The 6,000-nt window shown below is 37.0% G+C and overlaps 1 pseudogene; it reads left to right on the top strand.

Annotated features, from left to right (window-relative positions):
* The first annotated feature begins 2,601 nt into the window (after positions 1-2,601).
* LOC102926871 (olfactory receptor 5P79-like) lies at positions 2,602-3,547 on the top strand (annotated as a pseudogene).
* The last annotated feature ends 2,453 nt before the right edge of the window (positions 3,548-6,000 follow it).

Here is a 6,000-nt window from a genome sequence, read left to right on the forward strand (position 1 = left end):
ATTCACTTAGCAGGTAATGGTCAGCTGAAATGTATGCAATAACAGAAAATGAAAGATGAATTAATATAGAGTTTCATAACTGGAATGTTCACCATGCCAACACTTACAGTAGACATTTTTCTTTCAATAGCAATTTCCCCTTTGGTTTTCAGACTGTATTTCCATGGCCATAAAACAGAGGAGCAGTCTGGCTAATAGCCCCCATGGCTCTCTGGAAGAAGAATATGTTAACAGTGTCAGATATTTTTTTCATGGTCCTTGCAAGGATGTTCAGAGTTTGAAGAATCACTGTACTCAGGAGATTGGACAGTGAAAAAGAGAGCTTGGGTGGTGTAGTTTTGAAAGTTGATTAGTGCTCAGTGGTCAGCCACTTCAGGAAGGGGGAATAAAAGATATAGTGTAAGACTCCATAAAATTAAGATTAGCAGGAGTTCTAATGGGTCTTCAAATTGAAGAACACTGTTTCTAACATCTTCCATTACAAAATAAAAGATAAAATTCCTGTTTGACGTGTGAATTATGAGATACCAATTCTTATTTGAGGATGGGCCATGTGTTTTCATTCTTCAGTTTTCTATATAATAATAATTTGTATCTTTGGCTATGAAAATTATGTCTTTCTTAAATAATTGATTTTTTTAAAAAATTACATCTCTGCCCTTCACATATTCCTCAAGCTACTTTATGAAGTGTATTACATAACTCAGTACAAAACACTTACAGATATGAAAAAGTATTAAATGAAAGAAGACAATGTTGCCTATTTTTAATCTCAGAATCCACTAACATGAAGTGTAAAATGAACCTAGAACCAGCATTTATTTGAGGTAATTTGGTATCATATACTTCAGATAATTATCAAATGAAGGTGCATTAATTTTCACACACACACAAAGAAAAATCAGATTGACACTTTGAAAATCGTGTTCATGTTGAACGAACTATTTTCACCTGAGAAAACGGTCCGTGGGGATTTGGATTCATGGTTGAATCCCCAGACTCTTCAGAAACTTACTCTCAATGGTAAATAATGATTGTGGGAGACAGCTAGAACACTATAAAATCACGGTATAATTATCTTGACTTTCTACTTTAGAATGAATCCTTATTTCAAAAGCTAAGAATACTTTGTTCTTTGAAAATATGTACATTTTGATAAGATGTAGTCAAGAAACAAGTTTAGATATAATCAAGAAAAAAATCAACTAAATCAACTTATATTTTCAGTCAAATTCCTGTGAATAATTAGGCATAGAATTTAGTTTTCATAGCTTTCTTATTTATCTATACACTTAGAAGACTGGAAACAGACATGGTCTCTAATAGCATGTAAGCTTAAAACTCAAGAAAAAACGCTAATAAATTCACTAGCTTTAACATAGGTTTGTGATTTCCTGACCAATACTTCATGGAAAGACAGACTTTGTTTACCAACTGACTGCTCTAGGGTCACAGGCTCCAGGCATTGAGGACAAACACAAGAATATAAGGCTGAAAAAAATCTCAAAACAAGAGAGTCAGCCTACTCCTAGCTAGGAAACCTGGGTAAACTGAATATTCCAGGTTTAATATTTACCTGTGTACTTTGTAAGCAACCTCATTATTTCATTCCATTGTTGTCCAGTTAGAAAACATCATTATGTTAGGAGAGAATTTTGTGCGTGTGTGAATAAGACTTGCTAATATTATTAGAAAGGGTATTCACATAAAACTGAATGATTAGACTGATAGTGAAAATGACAATAATGCAGTGGTTTCATTGGAAAGTAATTGAAGACTATAGTAAATTTACAGTAGGTCCTCCTATTATAATTTTAGTTCTTCCCAGTTCTTGTAAAAAATTTTATCTCTCTCTATAAAAACTGTCCTTAAGGTAATTATGTAGCTGATAGACTTGACAACCCACGTCCCAAACCATGGACCTTCTGTTTGAAAAACTGACTTGCTGTCTGTTTCCAAATTATCACGTGCTCCTCACTTTATTGTCACTCTTCACACATAGTATAATGAGAGCAGACAGAGTTCACTCTGCCTGGAGCTCATGTCCTCATTCTAGTGCTTCTTATGGAATGTTAACTTACTTAACATTTACAAATCACACATCTTATCAACCATAACATTCAATTACTGTTCTACGGAAATGACAGTAGAGTACTATATAATGTATTAAATCCAGTACAGGTGATTTGGAAAGGATACTTAAAGGTCAGAAATTACTGAAGGCTTCATTACATAATATTGTGTTTGTAAAGCTTAATTCTTTCTTGTAAATATGATCCTGATTTGTTATTTTCAAAAGTCTCATGGTTTACACGTTTAGTTTTAAATACACTTAGGTATGTTTTATTATATACATAAATGTAAGGTAAAGGCACATTGTTTGAAGGAATTTTCTAGCATTTAATTTTGAAATTTATTAAATAATCAATGTACATGAATATACAAACACTGAGAGTCCAAGAAAATACTTCAAATCTATGTTTTGAAGGACATATTTGTTTGTAGTATCTATGTGTTACTGAAAATACAACCACATATTTATAAATATCTTCTTGTAATGTCTCCATCACAGTCTTGATCTGGCAGCAGCTACACTGTCCCATGGCTTTTCTGGAGGATGGGAACCACACTGCAGTAACAGAGTTCATTTAACTGGGCTTAACAGATGACCGGATCCTTAGAATCATCTTCTTCACCATCATCCTGTGTGTCTACCTGGTGACTGTGTATGGGAACCTCAGCACCATCCTCCTCATCAGAGTCTCTTCTCACCTACATCATCCCATGTCCTTTTTTCTCAGCCACTTGGCTTCTGTTGACATAGGCATCTCATCTTCTGTCACATCCAATATGCTTGTCAACTTCCTGGTGAAGAGAAGTACCATTACCTACCTTGAATGTGTCATTCAGCTTGGCTCAGCTGCTTTCTTTGGATCAACTGAGTCCTTCATTCTGGCCACCATGGCTTATGATCGTTTTATAGCATTCTACAACCCACTGTTTTATTCAACCAAAATGTCCACACAAGTCTGTGTCCAGTTGCTTGTAGGATCCTATGTTGGTGGTTTTCTTAAGGCATCCTCCTTCACCATTTCCTTCTTTTCTTTTCTCTTCTGTGGACCAAACAGAATCAATCACCTTTTCTGTGATTTTGTTCCTTTAGTTGAACTCTCCTGTTCTGATGACAGTGTCCTCATAGTTCTTGATTTCATTTTCTGCTGGCTTCATCATTTTGATCACAGTGTTTGTCATAACCATTTCCTACACCTACATCCTCATCACCATCCTGAAGATGCGCTCCACTAAGGGTCGCCAGAAAGCCTTTTCCACCTGCACATCCCACCTCACTGTAGTCACTCTCTTCTATGGGGACATCACATTCATCTATGTGATACCCAAGTCCAGCTGCTCCACTGACCAGAAGAAGGTGTTATCTGTGTTCTACATGGTGGTGATCCCCATGTTGAACCCCCTCATCTACTACCTCAGGAATAATGAGATTAATGGTGCTCTGAAGAGACAGCTTGGTAAGAAAACATTTTCCTAGAGATTTCTCTAATTTGTTATTTTGTCACATGCTATGTTGTAATGATATACCATAGATATAGTATTAAAAGGAAACTGGTTGAATCTTTGGTATACTATCATGTCATCTGCAAATAGGGAAAGCTTGACTTCTTCCTTTCCAACTAGTATCCCCTTAATCTCCTTATGTTGTCTTATTGCTCTGGCTAGAACTTCAAGTACTATATTGAATAAGTATGGGGACAGTGGACAGCCTTGCCTCATTCCTGATTTTAGTGGAATTGCTTTGAGTTTCTCTCCATTTAATTTGATGTTGGCTGTTGGTTTGCTGTAAATTGCCTTTATTATGTTTAGGTATGTTCCCTGTATTCCTGATCACTCCAAGACCTTTATCATGAAGGGGTGCTGACCTACTCTAGTGATGGGATGGCCAAATACCCTAATTGTCATGCTAGAAACCCCATCCAATGACTGAGGGATCTGGATGCAGAGATCCACGGCTAGGCCCTGGGTGGAGCTCCGGGAGTCCAATTAGCGAGAAAGAGGAGGGTTTATATGAGTGAGAATTGTTGAGACCAAGGTTGGATAAAGCACAGGGACAAATAGCCAAATGAATGGAAACACATGAACTATGAACCAATGGCTGAGGGGCCCCCAACTGGATCAGGCCCTCTGAATGGGTGAGACAGTTGATTGGCTTGATCTGTTTGGGAGGCATCCAGGCAGTGGGACCGGGTCCTGTGCTCATTGCATGAGTTGGCTGTTTGAAACCTGGGGCTTATGCAGGGTCGCTTGGCTCTGCCTGGGAGGAGGGGACTGGACCTGCCTGGACTGAGTCTACCAGGTTGATCTCAGTCCTCGGGGGAGGCTTTGCCCTGGAGGAAATGGGAATGGGGGGTGAGCTGGGGAAAAGGGGAGGAAGGAGGGAGGGGAGAGAACAAGAGAATCCATGGCTGATATGTAGAACTGAATTTCATTGTAAAATAAAATTTAAAAAAAAGATACATCAGTCAAGTCATCAAAAAGAAAAAAAAAGAAAACTGGGTATTGATAGTTGAAATATGTGTTATGGAATATAACCAGACTTGAAGTTTGGTAGTAAATGTACAGGTTAAGTATTCATACATCAGAAGGTAAATCACATGTTCATAATAAGTTACACATTTCATGTATAATCAAAAATATTTCCAAAAAAGATGCTGAAATTATTTTTCAATTGTATTCATATTTTAAAGTAATTCCATGCTACAAAGAAATTGCTGAGTCCGTAATTTTTTAAGTCTGTTTCTATTTTCAATAACAGTTACCCTTAATTGTATATAGTAAATATAGTTAGAATAAACACATTTAGAGAGAAAATGATGAGGTCAGCAAACAGTAAAATTGTTAGAGGTGTTTTATTGCAATAGAATCATGTATTTTGATGTGACTTTCACACTCATAGGTATTGGGTATGTGTTCCAGTCCTCTGATGCCAAAATTAAGAGGAGTGTCCCATAGCAGGGTGAGATATTGCTGGCTAATAAACTGGCCTAAGAAATATTTTTTTTAATTTTGAGAGTAGAATTCAGAGACTTGCGGAATCAATGTGATCTAACTGTAAACCATAGCACCAGCTATCCTGAGAATCTTTCTTCATCTCTATAAGATAATAACGACCATATTTATTTTTCTCCCCCAACTTATTCCCTTGCAAGGACCCCATTACTGAATCAGTTGATTTCTGTAGGAACATAAGAGTATCTTCTCTCTCCCTTTCTCTTTTGTTCTACATTACCAGAAAGTTTGTAGATTTAGCACCAATATTGATCTGCTACTATTCATGACCAGTGTCTCTACTTCAGGCTGACCTCTTTTACAATAAAGGGTGCCAATAAGATGTCTAATTTACTGTGTCACCTTGATTGTGATGTGGTGCCCAGATATTTGCCACAATACCAGTGCATATACAATTTGGATTGCATGGGGAGGTAATTAGTATCTACCAATCACTGAATAAAGAAGGTTATTTCTCAATGTGAACAGTTTTTTCTGTAATAAACTACATCATCTACTCACTGTGTTGATTCAGAAGCCTGAGAGTAATTTATCTCTCTCTTCTGTCTGCACTCCTACAGTAGAACAAAGGCTTTGCACATTCTGGTCAGCATGACCCTACCACTCCTCTGCATCTTTACTGACCAAATATTCAAACTGACCCTTTACACATTTACTTTATAATAAATTGAGCCATTAAGAGTTTTAATATTATCTGTGGACCTGACTAGGATATGGTGACCACATGATTGGTTCAACATGAGCATTTACTATTCATTAACTAAAACATAGAATTCGTCACAATCTTGATGATCCTGGTCCAATCATCCAAAAGCCTTTATGACTGAGGTCTTCAAGAGGACTTTTGACCGTATTCTGTCTTTAGGCCCTAAGATAATATAATCTCTCTCTCTCTCTCTCTCTCTCTCTCTCTCTCTC

Source organism: Peromyscus maniculatus, chromosome 1 (assembly GCF_049852395.1).
Source record: "Peromyscus maniculatus bairdii isolate BWxNUB_F1_BW_parent chromosome 1, HU_Pman_BW_mat_3.1, whole genome shotgun sequence".
Classification (NCBI taxonomy): Eukaryota; Metazoa; Chordata; class Mammalia; order Rodentia; family Cricetidae; genus Peromyscus; species Peromyscus maniculatus.